Source organism: Pseudorca crassidens, chromosome 3, assembly GCF_039906515.1.
Source record: "Pseudorca crassidens isolate mPseCra1 chromosome 3, mPseCra1.hap1, whole genome shotgun sequence".
NCBI classification, from domain to species: domain Eukaryota; kingdom Metazoa; phylum Chordata; class Mammalia; order Artiodactyla; family Delphinidae; genus Pseudorca; species Pseudorca crassidens.
The window spans coordinates 87,833,567-87,850,988 of NC_090298.1; the positions used below are offsets into that span (position 1 = coordinate 87,833,567).

General features: G+C 40.3%; 1 long non-coding RNA gene and 1 pseudogene across 1 annotated transcript in view; both read right to left on the reverse strand.

Moving 5' to 3' along the window:
* Positions 1-17,422, reverse strand: part of LOC137221543 (uncharacterized) — a 73,635-nt gene that overhangs the window by 4,213 nt on the left and 52,000 nt on the right. Inside the window, exon 2 of the long non-coding RNA XR_010942058.1 lies at positions 4,746-4,833. This is a non-coding gene — a long non-coding RNA (uncharacterized lncRNA). The remainder of the gene's footprint in view (positions 1-4,745; positions 4,834-17,422) is intronic.
* On the reverse strand, positions 373-4,358 carry LOC137220565 (PR domain zinc finger protein 14 pseudogene; annotated as a pseudogene).

The following is a 17,422-nucleotide window of genomic DNA, read 5'->3' on the forward strand; positions in this document are numbered from 1 at the left end:
AATGGTAGAGAAAAAGCCTCCTTTTTTTTTAATCGCAATTAATCAAAGACTCTACTCCCAGTCCCTGAAAAGAAATATAGTCCCTTTCAGGGTTGATGTTGAGTTTCCAGACCTTTAAGCACTATTAACAGCCAGCTTTCATTATTTCTAGGTGAATTCAGCAATACTCCATTCTTGTTAGAAATTGTGAAAGATGTTTCTGTGAAAGCTGTTAAAACCACAGTCAAGAAATCTGGTAAATTCTGCTAATTGGTCAGTTCCATTATTCTGTTTCTCATCTCAATCTAGCTATCATTTGTTTGTAAGATACACCCATAAGCAAGAAACATTAAGACAGAAATACAGAGGCACTGTCCTCAAACTCTCTGAGGGCTAGCAGTCTTCATGAAACTTCATGTGGGAGTAGAAGGCTTCTTGATCTGGGAAGGTTTTTCCACAGATGTAACAGGAACGGTGCCACGCTACTTGTGTGAGCGTCGGATATGGCTGTCGTGGGCAGCATGGGACGCAAAAGATTTGGCACGGTACTTGCATTTGAAGGGCTTCTCCCCAGAGTGCTTCCTGATATGTGTGCGGAGTATACTAGAGGCAGTGAACGTCTTGGTACAATACACACAGTGGTAGAGTCTGTCTCCAGAGTGGACTCTCATGTGTTTGTTTAGGTTGGAAGATTGAGAGAAACATTTCCCATACACAGAACACTTGTGAGGCCGATGCTTCTCATGAATGTGAAGGATCCGGATCCGGAGCCGTTCTCACTTCTCAAAGGATCGTTGCATAAAGAACAGGGAAATTTCCTGTCACCCTTGTCCACACATGGGGTGTACTTGAGATGCTTGTCTCTGTAATGTTTGTAGGTAAATACTTTTCCACATCTTTCACACGTGTACCCTTCTGCAGACTCTTCCGAGGGCCCAGATGCTTGGTTCCACTGCTTTATGACCTGCAGGCTCACGGGAATGTCCAAAAACTTCTCATAGCAATCTCCATACCACGCAAGGAGCTCTGGGTTCTGGGAGATCTCCCTGCAGCTTTCATAAAAGATCTGCCCTTGACATTGTACGGCAACTAAGTTCTGCTCCGTGGGGAAACAAACACAGTTGACATAGGACATCCAGTTCCCTGCACCTCCTTTTCCATCAATAAAGTGGCTCAAATGACCATCTTCAAAGAGGTCCCACATCAGGGAATTATCCCCGTACGTCCTGACTTAGCTGGTGTTGACCACTTTACCCTGAAAGGGCCCGAACCTGACTCCTTTGTTTGTGACAGGGCTACTGAAGAACACACCAAAATGTGCCACTTCACTGAATTTCGTCCGTCCGAGGCAGAGACCTTCTGGTAGCTGAAGGGAGTTGTTATCCAGAGTCTGAGGCAGAGAATCAGACCCAGAGCTGTCTATGGGGACCAGGAGGCCCGAAATTGCCTGGTGCAGGTGGGCGGAGTTCTGACGGCTGGGAATGACCCCATATAGAGCTAAGTGCAGGTCTTCCTGGGTGAAGTGGTAATGGTGAGATGCCTTCCCCTCTTGGTTCATGAGTTTGGGGCCATCCTCAGAGCGCTCTCTTTGAGAGTGCAGCAGCCGAGCGCTCCAAAACTTAAAATGAGAAACATGTTACTGAAATGACTCTTTCTAAACTCAAGTCTGGAAGGAAAATGTGCCGTTAAAATGATTACCTTTTAATCAGAGATTCTCACTCTCATTTTCCATTAGTCTACCTTTTTGGGGGCATATGATGTATACTAAATTAAATAGGGTTTATTGGTTCATCTAGATTCTGAATTACCCTCCGTTCCTATGCATTAGGAGAGTGCTTTTCTTAGCCCTTTTCCTTGAAATTCATCAGGATCTTTTATGTGGACTAGCTAGTATTCTGCGCACTTCCAATGCTTAATAAATATTACAATATAATATTAGCATAATAATAAATCATCTTAATGTATTACATGGGCTATTAAGTGAGATCCTATTCAGTTTGAGCCAAGACATCAAAAAGTTTTGTTTTCTCTATATGCATACAAAGTAATTTAAAAACTCCCTTTCCATGAAATGTCCTTGCATCCATAAGATGTCTACATATTACAGAGTGAAGTGGTGAAGTGTGTATCTTCCAGTTACGTATTTCATTGGTTCAATTTATTCCAGGGCCTGAATTTGCCATTTTAATAAGAGGAAATTTAAAATTGGGCAGACAAAAATGGAAATAGCACCATTTGTCAAGTAAATGCCCTTTTCCCAATGGCAATTCTGAACTCTTTATAAAGGATTTCCAGGCCAGCAGCTAGGTAGTGTTCCTTGCCACTAAGAAGTCCTGCTTTGTCTGTGATTGGTTATATCACACACACCTAGACTAACAGCCACTGAAAACATGAGGATTTTCTTTATAGTTACAGAAACAAGAATGAAGTAAAAAATATTCTGTTAATAAAATCTCATCCTAACTGGTTGCTGTGAGGGAGGTCCTAGTTTGAAACTGCCAACAAAGCTAAAAATAAAGACATTTCCCCTTCCAAAAGTATTGTTCAAACACTATACATTTTATCTACCAATATGTGACTCAAATAGGATAAAAATGATTCAGAATCTGTGATAGATAGCACAATGGCCAAAATTTTTTCTCCCGTACGGTTTAACTTTGCAGTTAGCCCCTCGCATCAATAGAGAGTCTATTTTTTCACCCCTTGAATCTGAGCTGACCTTGGACATCCTTTGGCTGAAAGGCTGTTGAGCCAATTCTGAGCCACACCTCAAGAGGCATTCAAGTTTCCACTCTTTCTCTAGGAACCCTGCCCAATGGCCATATGGACAAGTCGAAGCTAGCCTTCTGGTTGATGAGAGACACGTAGCTCAGTCACCCCCATTGTCCCAGGCAATCCCCAGATGCAGAGTTAACCAGCTGACTGGCAGCGACCAGCAGATACATGAGAAATTTCCAGCTGAGACTAGAAGAGCTTCACAGCTGAGCCCAGCCTAAACTGCCCACCCAAAGAATCCTGTCCTCAATAAATGGTCCTTGTTTTGAACAACTAAATTTTGGGGTGGTTTGTTATATAGCAATACACAACAGATTCATCCATTTCTTAAATTATCGGAAATAAAATTTTGGATATTATTCACCTCAAATTAATGTTATTCTTTCATAACTTTGATTTCCATTACTGAGTTATTTGGTGCTAAATCTGTAATTGGGGAACTTCCCTGGTGGCACAGGGGTTAAGAATCCGCCTGCCAATGCAGGGGACACGGGTTCGAGCCCTGGTCTGGGGAGATCCCACATGACACGGAGCAACTAAGCCCACGCACCACAACTACTGAGCCTGTGCTCTAGAGTCCGCGAGCCACAACTACTGAAGCCGCACGCCACAACTAACTACTGAAGCCTGTGCGCCTAGAGCCCATGCTCCACAACAAGAGAAGCCACGGCAATGAGAAACCCATGCACCACAACTAAGAGTAGCCCCTGCTCGCCACAACTAGAGGAAGCCCACACGCAGCAATGAAGACCCAAAGCAGCCAAAAATAAATAAATTTATTTATCTTAAAAAAAAACTGAAACTTTAAAATAAATAAGTAAATAAATCTGTAATTGGTGACATGGTTTTCTGAATATTTCTAATAGGAGTGTTTGTTTCTGCTACTTCATAAATTTCATAGGGAGTCTTTTTTCTTCAATAAAAACTTTACATGGAACCCTAAATGAACACAATTAACATTCAGGCCCTTCTGATCCTCTTAGCATAATGTCATTTGCTTAGAATAGCAAGCCTGAAGAGATGATTTATCCAGAGGCGATTCTTCTTCTAAAGTGGCGTCCAGCCAGAAAAAAATGAAAAGTTAAAATCAAAGGAAGCTATGTTTAGCTTCATCTCAAATCTCCACATCACTCACTACATTGATTTAACGTCATGGCACCTCCGTCTTTCAGCAGGAGGATCTGGCACAAGACAGAAACTGTAGTGACCCTGTAAGGGTCATCTTGCTGTCAGCCTCAAATTACAACATCTCTGCTCTTGTCTGACAGCCATGGCAGGACTGGGGATGTACAGCCCTCTTTCCATAGGTGGAATAGATGGGTTTTCAAGGAAGTGAGATATAAAGTGAAATGTCATATATCAAGTCTTCTCTGCCTATAATTTAAAGTTCTAAAATGGGAGAAAGTTTGGTCAAGTTCCTTATACGCAATCCCCCTAAGTCTGTTTATTAACCTGAGTTTCTAATCTGTGCCACGTAGGGTGGAGTCTAATCCAGACTCAAAGTTGTCAGCATTCATCTCACTTTCTTCCTCTGCAGCAACTGAACCACTGGCCACACTTTCTTCTCGAGACTTTCTTACTCGTTGATGTTCGTTACTCCACATTTTCAGAGTTCTCGTCTTTTGTCTCCAACTAATTTCTTCTGCCTGCTTGACTATGACTCACAGCCCGGTGCCAGGCACATAGTGAACACAATACATATTTGTGGTATGAATGCCCAGCCCTTAAATATAGGTGTTTTTCTTTAGCCCTCTTTTCTTTCTTTACTGACATGATCTTTAACAATCACATTCATATTCATAGCTCTAATTATATTTTCTTTGTGGATCGGGATAAAGACCCCCATCAGTTCCCAAAATGAGAACTTCTCGCTAACAGACTTGATAAAGCAGTGGACTCAGTATTCCGTCAAGGGATGTCACACTTCATTTCTCGATTTCTCATTTCTATATCAAGTTGCCTCCGAACCAATCTCAGCCACCCACTCTTACCTCCATCCGATATTTACTGCATTCTGCAGCTGGAGTGATCTGTTCCAGAGGGAACCGTCACGCTCTACCAGTTAATGGCTTCCCATACCTGTCAAAATAAAGATAAAATTCTTAACATGGCTACCAACCCCTGCATGAGCTGATCCTTGCCTTCCTCTCTGACCTCACCTTACAGGACCCTCCCCACACTCACTAACTCCAGCCACAATGACTTCCTCTCATGTCCTCAAAGAAGCCATGCATCTCCCTGTCTCCAGGTGCCCCCTCTGCCCGAAACATTTAGAGTCCCACCTGTTTGACTCATTCATCCTTCAAGTCTCAGCTCAGATGCCATTTTCTAGGGGAAGTCTCTTCTGACTCCATAGAATAGAGTAGGACTCCTCTAACCACATGGCACTGAGTTCCCTTCATACTATCAACACTGGTCCCCTGATTGAAACTGTATAAGTGTGTGGCATTTCCTCCGTTTCCCCTTCTAGTTCAGTTCCTCCCCATCACCTCTCCAGAGCTTAGCACTGTACACAGCACACAGTAGACACTCTATTAATATATATTCAGTGAGGGAGGGAAAATAGTGTACTAGTACTTTACGCTGTGTTTTCCCTTGTGTTTTCTGTGAGGAACCAGATCTCAGGGCTATACAAAACTTTCTCCCTCAGAAAGTTTAACCAGAGAAGTTCTGCACAATGAATCCCAGCAGAGATGTACAAAAACAGCCTTAAGGAAGTACTTGCAACCTAGAGCCAGACCTAAAGGAGGGTCTCTCCATTTCTAAAGAAGGAAGGTGGCAACCTCAAAGGGAGCCAGTCAACTATGGAGCAAAGAAAATGAAAGGAACTGAGGCAAATGCAGTTCTAATTCCTGAAGTAGTAGTCCCAGGAAAGGGTGCCTGGTCAGCTTGACAGGTAAATCCAAATTGTAAACATCTCCACCCAAGAGTCTCGGCATAATACCTGAAACATTTAACTCATCTAATGTCCTCCTTTGTTGTGAGGCCTCCAAACATTTGCACACCCTCCCCACCCCCCGCACCCTCCCCTGCGAGTAGCTTGCCATTCATTTATTTTTTCATTCATTCATAAATTTATTGAGCATCTAATATGTGCTATGCCTTGAGGATATAGTAGTAAGTAAGACAGAGCTGGTCCTGCCCTCACAGAGTATTACAGTCTATCAAGTGACAGACAAGAAAGCAATTTACCATAAAAGTGTTGGGTCCTAAAGCGTAATAATGCTGCCTGCCTGCCTAAAATCCTTTCTTCAGAGAATCTCTCCTTCTCTCATCCGGTGATGCTATCCATTGCCATGACATAGCACACTACCATACCACCGCACCCTTATCACCACAGGGTAAATCAGGCTGGTCAGGGCCTCACTGAGATTTGTGAATGAAGCCAGGATTGAGAGGGCCTCTCTTCTCTGGGGATTTTGAGTTATGTGGATATAGGTTTGGGGCTGCCAGCAACCATCTTGCCTATGCTGGGGAGAGAGCCACCAGATCTAACAAATTAAAATACAGTACACAATTATTTGTTCAATCAACAAACACTTATTGAGCACCTACTCTGTGTCCAGTACTTTTCTAAGAGCTGAGAATTCATCAGTGAACCAAACAGATTAAAATCCCTGCCCTATGGTGTTTCCTTCCTAGTGGAGAGAGAAATTAACAAATAAGACTAACAGATAAAACATATGGTACACTGAAGAGTGATACATGCCAAGTTAGGGAGGTAAGGGAGCAGCCACATGAATACAAGGAAAAGCAATCCAGGCAGAAGGAATAGCAAGCACAGGGGTCTGAGTGGGGAAAGTGTCCAGAGTATTGGGGGATGCCACCCTGGCTGGGGAGAGTTGAATGAAGGGACCAGCAGAAGGAGATAAAGTCCTAGGAGGTAATAGGGGCCAGATCTTCCAGGCATCACAGGCCTTTGTAAAGACTGCGACTTTTACTTCCACTGTGACTCTTACTTTGAGTGAGATGGGAAGAGTAAAGGGTTTAGAGCTGAGGGTCAGACTGACGTTTCAGAGGCTCAATCTGGATATTCTGAGAATCCAGGGCAGAGCAGAGAAGCTGGGAGACCAGAAGGAGGACTTATGTTAAGGACAAAGTCTGTTCTTGGTTAGTTGCTACTATCATTAATTACATTATATTCACATTAGGTAAGTTGCACATGTCAGGATTTCAGAATTACTATACAATTTTATGTTTTTTATTAATTTTTTTCTTTCCTTGGTACCATTTGACATTGAAGCCCAACGACGTTCAGTTTGCGGTTAAGGAAATGGTAATGGAGATACTTACATATCAATAAACGATCCCTATACCAGGATTTCAGTTTCTGAAGCATTATTATATGAGGGGAGAGTTTAAACGTCATCACCCTTGTTCCTTGATACGACAAGTCAAAAAGCAACCCCTCTACAGCCAGAGGGCAAATTAGTTGCTGGTTCCTGTGTAGATGAATTATGGCTTAAGGAGTAATAAAAATGTGGAATTACTAAACAACTTACATTGAAAGAAATAAGAAGAGAGGAAAGATGCATGAGCTTAGGGAAAGGATTTTATAATGTACCCCAGTCGACTCAATGATAAATGTACATAATTAATCATAGATGCCATTTTTGCAAATGATATTTTTAAATGATAGAGGCAATTGTCTGTACAATTACATATGCACAGCAATGCATTATTTTCTGCTTTCAACAGGCAACCTACCCTACAGAATAGGTAAGGAAGAGACTTACCTAATTTAGCATCCTAATTTTAACCTCTATCTCAAGAGGACATTTTTTGGTAATTAGAGGAGGTTCAGAAAAGGAATGTAAAATGGTGACTTCTTGGTTCACTTACTATCCTGGTGAAACTATTTAATCACTATGGTTTAAAGCCATAAAATATAAGTTACATTCTCTTTTTTTAAAGAAACATAAAATAATTTTCTAAATAAACATTTAGAATGTTTTCCAATAAACATTCTGGAAATAAATTATAAAACTTGTGAAAATGAAAGAATATTTGCTACTCTTTTTTGTTGTTGGGGAATGCTTTTTTATTTTTTTCTTTTTCGTTTTTTTTAAATTCACATCTTTATTGGAGTATAATTGCTTTACAATATTGTGTTAGTTTCTGCTCTATAACAAAGTGAAGCAGCTATATGTATACATACATCCTCATATCCCCTCCCTCTTGCGTCTCCTCCCACCCTCCCTATCCCACCCCTCTAGGTGGTCACAAAGCACTGCGCTGATCTTCCTGTGCTATACAGTTGCTTTCCACTAGCTATCTATTTTACATTTGGTAGTGTATATATGTCAATGCTACTCTCTCACTTCATCCCAGCTTACCCTTCCTCCCCCAGCCCCCATCTCCTCAAATCCATTCTCTACATCTGTGTCTTTATTCTGGTCCTGACCCTAGGTTCATCAGAACCATTTTGTTTTTAGATTCCATATATATGTGTTAGCATATGGTATTTGTTTTTCTCTTTCTGACTTATTTCACTCTGTATGACAGACTCTAGGTCCATCCACCTCACTACAAATAACTCAATTTAGTTTCTTTTTACGGCTGAGTAATATTCCATTGTATATATGTGCCACATCTTCTTTATCCATTTATCTGTCGATGGACACTTAGGTTGCTTCCATGTCCTGGCTATTGTAAATAGTGCTGCAATGAACATTGTGGTACATGTCTCTTTTTGAATTATGGTTTTCTCAGGGTATATGCCCAGTAGTGGGATTGCTGGGGCATATGGTAGTTCTATTTTTAGTTTTTTAAGGAACCTCCATACTGTTCTCCATAGTGGCTGTATTAATTTACATTCTCACCAACAGTGTAAGAGGGTTCTCTTTTCTCCACACCCTCTCCAGCATTTATTGTTTGTAGATTTTTTGGTGATGGCCATTCTGACCAGTGTGAGGTGATACCCCACTGTCATTTTGATTTGCAATTCTCTAATGATTAGTGATGTTGAGCATCCTTTCATGTGTTTGTTGGCAATCTGTATATCTTCTTTGGAGAAATGTCTATTTAGGTCTTCTGTGCATCTTTGGATTGGGTTGGTTTTTTTTTGATATTGTGCTGCATGAGCTGCTTGTATATTTTGGAGATTAATCCTTTGTCAGTTGCTTCATTTGCAAATATTTTCTCCCATTCTGAGGGTTGCCTTTTTGTCTTGTTTATTGTTTCCTTTGCTGTGTAAAAGCTTTTAAGTTTCATTAGGTCCCATTGTTTAGTTTTGTTTTTATTTCCATTACTCTAGGAGGTGGGTCAAAAAAGATCTTGCTGTGATTTATGTCAAAAAGTGTTCTGCCTATGTTTTCCTCTAAGAGTTTTATAGTGTCTGGCCTTACATTTAGGTCTTTAATACATTTTTAGTTTATTTTTGTGTATGGTGTTAGGAAGTGTTCTAATTTCATTCTTTTACATGTAGCTGTGCAGTTTTCCCAGCACCACTAATTGAAGAGGCTATCTTTTCTCCATTGTATATTCTTGCCTCCTTTATCAAACATAAGGTGACCATATGTGTATGGGTTTACCTCTGGGCTTCCTATCCTGCTCCATTGATCTATATTTCTGTTTTTGTGCCAGTACCATACTGTCTTGATTACTGTAACTTTGTAGTATAGTCTGAAGTCCAGGAGCATGATTCCTCCAGCTCTGTTTTTCTTTCTCAAGATTGCTTTGGCTATTCAGGGTCTTTTGTGTTTCCATACAAGTTGTGAGATTTTTTGTTCTAGTTCTGTGAAAAATGCCATTGGCAGTTTGACAGGGATTGCATTGAATCTGTAGGTTGCTTTGGGTAGTATAGTCATTTTCACAATGTTGATTCTTCCAATCCAAGAACATGGTATATCTCTCCATCTGTTTGTATCATCTTTAATTTCTTTCATCAGTGTCTTATAGTTTTCTGCATACAGGTCTTTTGTCTCCTTAGGTAGGTTTATTCCTAGGTATTTTATTCTGTTTGTTGCAATGGTAAACGGAAGTGTTTCCTTAATTTCTCTTTCAGATTTTACATCATTAGTGCATAGGAATGTAAGAGATTTCTGTGCATTAATTTTGTATCCTGCTACTTTACCAAATTCATTGATTAGTTCTAGTAGCTTTCTGGTAGCATTTTTAGGATTCTCTATGTATAGTATCATGTCATCTGCAAACAGTGACAGTTTTACTTCTCCTTTTCCGATTTGGATTCCTTTTAATTCTTTTTCTTCTCTGATTGCATGGCTAAAACTTCCAAAACTATGTTGAATAATAGTGGTGGCTACTTCCTACTAAATTATTCTTTCTATTAAAATGAGAAAGAAAAATTCAGCAACTCCAGTAGGCAATGGTCTTTTTTTTTTTTAACTTGATAGAATGAATACATCCGCTCTGTGCTATTTCTTTATCCTGATGGTTTTATCTTACAAAGGCAGTAAGCTGTGGTGAAGGGTTCAGTCTGGAATCAGACCAAACATAGCTTCAAATCTGGTTCAGCAATTTACTATGATTCTAACCCTGAGCAACTTACTTAACATTGCTAAGCTTCAATTGCTTTGTAAAAGTGAGTCTAATCATATCAATCTCATAAAATATGCTGTGAGTAGTACAGGAGATAATGTTTATCAAGTATCTGGTCTAATGTCAGGGATTCAACACATGTTCAATACTGTAGGTAGTATTAATGTTAAGTCCTCCCCCTCAAGTTCTTTAACATCTTACCCGACTAAAATAAATCATAATGTCAACTATCATTCACTCATTCTACCAATGTGTATTGAGTGCTGTGCATACTTACAAGATATCAGTGTATAAATAAATGAGTCATTTTGGATGTAAGTAAAGAAAGGATGGATTATTCAGGCTAGCAATTTTGATCTCTAACTCAGATTGTCTATAACTGTGTTGTCCATACGACAGCTACACACGTGGTTCTTGAGCACTTGAAATGTGACAATTTTAAATTGAGATATACTGAATATGTAAAATATACTCCAGATTTTGAAAACTCATGTTTTAAAAAAAGACTGCAAAAAAAAAAAAAAGACTGCGAAGTATCTCTTTACGATTTTTTTTGATATTGATCACATGTTGAAATGATAATATTTTGTATGTACTAGGTTACATAAAATATATTATTTAAATGAATTTTTTTCTGTTTCTTTTTACTTTTTTAGATATATGGCTATGGGGAAATTTTAAATTTTGTTGCTCACATTTGTGGCTACAATTATGTTTCTATTGGGCGGCACTTATCTAAATATTTAAATACAGTAAGAAAGGAGGAAAGATTGGAAAGGAGGGTGGGAAGGGGGAAGGAAGGAACATAAAAAGAATCTTCAAGATCTAAAAGATATAAGCCTTAAAAGATCACATAGTGGCACAGTCATTTCTCCACATAACACCAATGACAAAAATATCTGGGAGACTGAGATACTGTACTTATAGCACAATGCCAGTTACTTGGCAAATGCCAGCTTGTAATACTTATTTGTTTCATGATCACCTCTCATATTTTAGGCACCATACTAGTTGCTACAGTTACAATGATGAACAAAACAATCCCGTCTATCCAGGAGTACTCAGTCTAATGAGAATTACAAACAAGAAAAAATTTTGCAAACTTTTTTGTTTTGTATTTTATATTGTTCTCATGGACATAAAAGATACAATGTTCTAATTTTCTTTCAGAGTTTGTACATACCTCTCCACATCTGACCCTTATTAGCATAATTTCTGTTTTGTTCTTGTGAAAATTAAGAGCAAGGGGATATCGAAAGTCATTTTTAGTTCCTCTGGCAAAAATTTCATTGACTAATATACTGCAAAGTTGTTCAGTAACAAAAATCACTTTAGAAGCACTCAGCTGGCATATAGTTCTATATCATAGATATCATTCTCACGCAAAATCATTCCTGAATCCTCCTACAATATTTCAGGCTGCCTATGTAGTCATGCTTGTATATACGTGTATGCAAACCATTTGCATTCAAATATGCAGAGCAAACCCTTCATTTTGGAGCAATCACGGCTCTCGTCCACCCCCTTCCACCACCACCTCCCCCCCACCAAGCTCTAAGAGGAAGGAGCCCGCAGCTCTGGCAGCTCCTGGCCTTTTGTCGTGCTGATTAGAACTGAGCTGAGCTGCAGGATTTACATCTTAAAGGAAACCAAGCCCTGGCCCCAGAAACCGATCGATCCCTGAAGGAGGAGGAGAGAAAAGGAAAAGCTTACAGGAGCCAGAGTTGGGAAGCCGAGTTTGGGGGAGTAGGGGGGGAGAGAGAGAGAGAGAGAGAGAGAGAGAGAGAGAGAAAGGAAACAGAGAACAGTTACCATGGCGAGCCTGCAAGATATTGAGATTTGAGATGAAACTGAAATACTGAGCTATTGATAAGGGATGAGATTCTGAGAGAGAAGAGAAATGAAGGCAGAATGAGCAGAGGCGAGAAGATCCCAAGACTTGCTGAGGGTTATATAATCCTTTGGTGATTTTCTGAGAGGCTGCAATGAGGATTTAAAATGCTTTTCATTAATTCTTGCCTATCCAACTGGTGTTTCTACCTGCTTTGTAACCATTGACGCTGGTGAGAGCAGCTGGGTTAAATTAATTAAACAACGAGGCTGAGGCTGTTAGACTGAAGGGGCTCTAATGCTGTGCCAGCCTGTAGGCAAACCTAAATCTAAGCTTGTAAATGCCTCCAGGTTAGGAATGAAAATGCTAAGGACAGCCAATCACAAACAGCCTACTTGGCTTTAAACCACAGCCGGTCAAATAATTTCCTTTCTTTGCTTCCACACTTTCTCTATATAAGTCTTTCCTGAGCTCCTGTGGTCCAGTGTTCCCACCACTTCTGGTTTGGTGCTGCCTGATGCAAATCAGTTTTTGCTCAAACTTAAAATTTTTATTCTGCCTCGGTTTATCTTTTAACAGTTCAAAGCAGTCTAGCTCTCTCTGGGTTCCTGGTGCTACTTCAGTAACTCAGTCTGGAAAGTGAAGGTTGTCCCAAGCCCTGTGCAGCACAGTGGCAACTATGGCAGTCTCTATCACCCTCACCCAGAAGATGCTCCAGAAATACGGGCTGAATGAAAAAATCTCTGGGGTCTGAAGGGAGATTCGATGTTGGTATCTCCAAACACAGACTAGGTATGCGGCAACTGACTGAATAAACGCATCTGTATGGTTGGAGAAAGTGACAAGTACCGCTCCAAGCACGACCCTTCAACCTTCATGTTTGTGACGCCAAGAGCTAGAACAGACCTGGTTTAGTGGTTTTATTCAGCTGTTTTGTTTGTTTTGTTTTGTTTTTTGATATTCAATTGTCCTTGACAAGAAATACACATTCTCAGTTTAAATACACAGGTCAATTTACTGCCTCTCCCACCTCCTCCTGCCCCAGGTTCCCTAGTTGCAGGGCCATCCCACTGTCTCTTCAGCACAGGGCAATCCTGGGGGAAGGGAAGACCAGGGTATGTTGCCTAGAAACCTGAGAGAAACCATAGAGTTCCAGGCGAGGTGCACGATAGAATCATCAAAATCTTGTTTAGGCCCAATCCAGAATAATTAAAATTGAATTCCTGGGCCTCTGTAATTTTTTCAAGTCCCTGGGTCATTCTGACACTTCGTTAAGAGAAGAGAAGCACTCTCCCCTTCATCCCGACCAAGTTCAAGTCTGAGTCTTCACTTCCGACATCATAATACCTGTAGGGTACAGTGAAGGCCTCCAGGCCTCTACAATTTAGTCAATAGCCCAGGTGTGAATCTGAAGGGAGATTCCTTACTCTATCCCTAACTATTGACACCTGATGCCTTGGCTGGCTGGGCCGGTCCCGGGTCATGCTGGCATCTTGGAAAAATTACTAACAGCTCCTCTTTCTCTCTTAAAGGAGCTCAGGTTTGGATGGTAATTTTATGGTCTCTCTACACATATCAAACAGGGAAAACCTAGCCTAGCGTAGTATTTACCTGGGATTCCTTCCAGCAACAATGTTAATGTTCTTTCACTCTCTTCCTTCCTCAGATGTCTTTCTTTCCAGTCCTTTCTTCTTTCTCTTTCATCAGATAAGGCTTAAACACTCCAAACAGTCCATTCCCTCACTCTCCCCCCACCCGACATCCCTGAGAGTTTTCCTCTTCATCTCCACATGTGGAGAGCTCAGGAGGAGGCTGCAGCTTAAAGATTTTATCTTGTTTGTCCTGTTTGAGAGCCAGGAGAGAGGGAAGTAGCCTGAAGCTCTGTGGAGCCAGACCACCCCTGGCTTTTCTCCAGGAAAACTAGAGATATGGATAACTTGGATAAGTAGAAATATGGTCTATCAAGCACAACATTCAAAAGGAAATCACTGCAACTGATGAGGGAATCAGATATTGTCACCAAAGTGTGGACCTCAGACTACTACAGATAGAAAACGGAAACCATGGGATTTCCGGATTCACCCAAATCAGACTTCCCAAAAAGGAATGCGCAGGCCAGAAACTGGCATCTGCATCTTTCTGCATCTGGCTTAGGCTCTAAACTTAGTATCCTAATTCCTGTATCTCATACTTCTTATGCTTTGGTACTGGGTTTGCTTTTTGCTCCACCTTTGCCTTGTACCCTGATTGCAGTGCATTGTAATTCCCTCCACCCCCTATCTTGGGCTGACTCTCGCCTCATGGAGCTCTTCCTGGATTCCGTTTCTAATTCTGGTGATTCCCCAGGAACACAGGCCAGGACTAGGAACTATCACTTGGGGCAAAGATGATATACAGGCCATGTCAATGGCAGAGAGTCTCGGACATTGTCATGAATGTCATTGATTTTTCTTCATGTTTACTACCTGGCCTGCTCTCTTCTCACCAGAATTCAGAAGATTTCTCTGCAGAGCTAATACTAGACAGCAGACTGGATCCCCTGAATCTGTTCTCACATTAAAGCGTGATTCTTTTCATGACCCTCCCCTTCCATTCAGTCAGGCTCTCTGTGTTCATCATATTCCCTACCACCGTCCTAAGCTGCCTCAGCTCTGCATCTGACTTTGATATGAGTTGTTAAATTAGTTTATGAACCAATTTTTGGATCATAAACTAACTACTGACATTTCCAGTTACAGAACTTAATTGTCCCATAAGGAGCAGCAGTTGCAAATTCAAATGACCACAAGGTGGGGAAGACAAGGTAACTGAATGAAGCAGGCTGGGTGGCAACTAGAGCAAGCTGGCAGGCACCTGCCCTGGATAAAGCATCTAGCTGCTGTCCTTCCTCAGTGAACTGTTGCCATGAAGGAATGCTGGCCCCAAATGCTAGATCTTTCCAATTTTCCAGAAAAAAAAAAGGTATCTAGATTCTTATGAACAGTCTACTATTTTTTAGAATATTGATGACTAATTTTAAAACATTTAAATTTCATCCTGGATAAACAAAACTCATCTGTGAGTAACATCTGGTTTTCTGGTTACCAGTGTGCAATGGCTTTTCTAGTGTATGCTCAGACAAATTTCTACATAATTTTAAACATGATTTTAATATGGAAAAATCACCTGAGGCAACCCAACATCAAGGGATGTGAAATGCTAAAGGATATCCTGGAAATCTACAGATGCTGGTGTTTATGCATAAAAATGACAGCAGCAACAACAGAAATTCCTATTAAGTGACAAATAGCCACTTAAGAAAATCTTTGAACGAAAGGAGATTTTAAACCTTCCACTGTGCGTTTTGTGCCTGAACACTTCATTTTTCATAAACAAAAAGCATCTCATTGTCTTCCATTTTAAAACATCTTTGTCAGCGAAGATATTGAGGAGGTAATTAGAGGGGAAAATAAAAACACTATAAAAGTTAGCAGTGAAATCAGTTAATCTCTTATCCCTTATGACAGTTTACATTTTGAGTGACAACTAAGGTTATCTACTTTGCAAATACTGTAGCTTTATTCTTGAGCAAGGTGATAGGAAAACACATTATTTTCCTCTATTACTGGACATTATCTTTTTAAAACAATCAGAATGTAATGCTTTAATACTTCAACACATGCAATACTTTGAAATGCAAAGTATTTCAACATGGGATGACAAAAATGGTCAACTGACGAAAATGCTAGAGCGGGGTTTCTCAACTTCAGTATATATAACTGACATTTTGAGTCTGATAATCTTTTGATTTGGGGGGGTGTCCTGTGCACTGTGGGCTGTTTAGCAGCACCTCTGACCTCTATCTACGAGACGCCAACAGTACCCTCCCCAGCTTGTAACAACCAAAAAGTATTTCCAGACATTGCCAAATGTCTGCTGGGGGCCACATTTGCCCCCGATTAAGAACCATTGCTCTAGAGGAAATGTTGTACCTCACCACTTGGATTTTGATTTTCCAGGAAAGTCTTAAAATGGTACTTCACACAAAGGGGAAGATATTGGAAAAAGCATCACCCCTGACTTCATGTAAGTCCTCAGGGGACTGTGGGGATTGGGGAAGGAGGTCTTTGAGGCAACAGCAGTGAGTGTATACTGACAAGAAAGTTGCTGTGGGGGGCTGGCGGGGTCAACCCTAGATGTGAAATCCACTCTTCTTGACAATAATGCCGTGACAAGCAGGAACAAATAGAGATCTATCAGGCCAGGCAGCAACATCTGGTAGATTCCAAACTACATATGGGGAATTCCAGCCTTCCTCTGGCCAAGTCTGAGGAGAATTTTCAACATCTTGAAGAATAGGATGATACCAACCAGTTACACACTTAATAGGAAATTCTTTTTTTTTTTTTTTTTTCCATTTTGGAGAGAAAACATTTTTCCAGAAAAACATGAAAGGTTATAATAGTGGTTGGAAATCAGTAACTCTCAATTTTTTCTTTGTGGTTATGGAAGAAATCATCAATTCCATTTCTCAATAGAACCTCATAAACACAACAGGCCAGATGCCAGAACAGAAATTAAATGGCTTTGTGAGCCTCAAGGGAAGACATACTTTAACTATGAAGTATTCACACCAAACTTTGAGAACAGTACACGAAAGAGAATAGGCTAGAGTAGGTGGTGTTCGCATTTGCTGTTTTTGACAGCACTGTTTATCAAAATAACTACAGCTTTCAAAGACAAGACTAATAATTTCTACTATACTGCTTTTCTGACCAGTAGGAACTATAAAGAATAAGTTCATTAAGTTTTGGGTTGAGTTTTAGTTCATTTAACTTGTTTCAGCCACAGTTAGATGTTTCAAAATGGTATCTTCCAGTCTCCTTTTATACTTAGTTAGCTTAAAATCTGTTTGGATGATACTGTAATGGTGGATACATATTACTATGTATTTATCAAAACCCCGTGGAATGTACAAAGAATGAACGGTAATGTAATCTATGGTTTAGTTAACAATAATGTATCAATATTGACTCATCAGTGTATCATACGTATCACATTAATGCAAGATGTTGATAATAAGGGAAGCTGGGGGGGGGGTGGAGTGGAGATGTGTGGGCAGAGAGGGCGTAGAAGGGAACTCTGTACTTTCTGCTCACTGTTCCTGTAAACTTTAAGCTTCTCTAAAATATAAGGTTTATTAAATTTTAAAAAATCTGTTTTGTAAATTTTATAATAAAAAACCCAAGAGAGTTAAAATTCTTTAAATAGGCCTTTTGATGATTGTTCTGCTACCTGCTTATTTACTGATGAAAGATGATTGTTCAGGATGAAGTGGGGAGAGGACAGGACTTCCTT